The following is a 2,136-nucleotide window of genomic DNA, read 5'->3' on the forward strand; positions in this document are numbered from 1 at the left end:
ATATATATATATATATGTCTTCCAGCCTGGAAAACAGAGTGAGAGCTTGTCTCAAAATTATATATATATAATTTTCTCACTCTGTCTCCCAGGCTGGAATGCATTGGTGCAATCATAGCTGAATGCAGCTTCAAACTCCTGGGCTCAAGCAATCCTCTTGCCTCAGCTTCCCAAGTTGCTGGAACTACAGGTGTGCTCCACCTTGCCCAGCCTGGAAACATTAAAATGTAACAAGCTACCCAGAAATGTTCTGGTGCTTTCCCGTGTTTTAAAAAGTGCTGCTGTTTCCCCTACCAGAGTGTTATCCGTACTCAGAAAGCAATAATGTTCCCTTCACACTGAAGTAAACAACATGACAACTTTTGACCCATAAGAAGGAAAAAAATCTGCAGTATGTAAATATCTCATCTAGAAGTCACAGAGGAACATTTGAGCAGTGAGCAGTGTAGATTCCTCCAGTGTTATTTAGAGTGTACTTATTGCTCAAATGAAATTTCTTCTTCCCTGGGTAAAATGCACCAGAATTCACATGAGCTCCCCAGTGACACACATGCACACACACACACACACAAACACACACACACACACACACACACACACACAGAGAGAGAGAGGGGGGCGGAAATAATGGGGAAAGAAAAATACCTACTAGCTCTGCATAAAACTGCTTTCTGCAAACAAAACAATGACAAAATCAGATGTTAGGAGAGCACTTGTGAAAGCAAACTTGCATCTTGACAAAGTTTAACAGGTGAAGAAGACTTTGTTTAAAGTTATTGCAATAGGAAAGAGAGGTCAGCAACCAGCACATGAGCTTAACTCTGCTGAAACAAAATGCCAGAGAGCTTTTAAAAGAGCTGGAGAGATGGTGGGGAAACATAGGCCATCTGTGTTTGCTAATTGGCCTTCCCCATAGGGAAAAACTTGCTCTTATTTTCAAGGCAGGAGGTAGTTTTACAACTTGGAGCAAGACACTCACTTTCTCGTGAAGACCTGGAGATAGGAGCGCTATTTTCCTTGAAAATTGATGACATTTCAAAGAGAGGGTTCTCAGGTCGTTGAGAAAGGCATTTCCAGGGTTGTAAAACTGGCAAGAGTCTGGGAAAGATATGCATATACTTTAAAGGGGCAGAGAAAGAATTTAGAATGACAAGTTTTCTTAAAGTAAATGGTTTAAGGAAAAGGACTTTAGGGTCCTAGAGACAGGAAGATGCTTGTCTAAATTTTGTAAAGCTGAGGAAAAGGTTAATGACACATGTCATGGAGGGCACTTCCTATATCCATCTGGAAGCTTCTTCAAGAAGAAAGGGTATCTGCCTTAACATCATTTTGGATATGATGCATAATTCACATAGATATGCAAGGTAGGCTGATGTTTATGGAGGTTGAGTTGAAGTTACTGGGATGGCTATTGCACCAACATTTTGCACCCTTTAAGCCATTCATTCTCTTGGGTTAACTTTTACTTTTACCTTGTGGTTCCTTTCTTATAAACATATTTGGACAAACATGGACATATTTGGATATGTTTATGTATTTTTGTATTTAATTGAATAAATATACAGATGTCATTGGTATCATGTGGGATTGGTTCCAGAACACCCCTTGAACACCATAATTTATGGATGCTCAAGTCTCTTACATAAAATAGCACAGTAACTTGGATATAACCTATGAGCATTCTTCTGTATAAATAAATCATCTCTAGATTACTTATAATACCTAATAAAATGTAAATGCTATGTAAATAGTTGTCATACTGTATTGTTTAGGGAATAATGACAAGACAAAAGTCTATAGAGGTTCAGTACAGATGCAACCACTCTTTTTTAAAAAAATATTTTAGGCCGGGCATGGTGACTTATGCCCATAATCCCAGGACTTTGGGAGGCCGAGGTGTGCAGATCACCTGAGGTCAGGAGTTCCAGACCAGCCTGGCTACATGGAGAAACCCCGTCTCTACTGAAAATACAAAAATTAGCTGGACATGGTGCTGGGTGCCTATAATCCCAGCGAGTAGGGAGGCGGAGGCTGGTGAATCACTTGAACCCAGGAGGCAGAGGTTACAGTGAGCCGAGATTGCACCACTGCACTCTAGCCTGGGTGACAAGAGTGAAACTCTATCAAAAAAAAAAA

This window comes from Rhinopithecus bieti, unplaced genomic scaffold (assembly GCF_001698545.2).
Source record: "Rhinopithecus bieti isolate Rb0 unplaced genomic scaffold, ASM169854v2 scaffold_12859, whole genome shotgun sequence".
NCBI classification, from domain to species: Eukaryota; Metazoa; Chordata; class Mammalia; order Primates; family Cercopithecidae; genus Rhinopithecus; species Rhinopithecus bieti.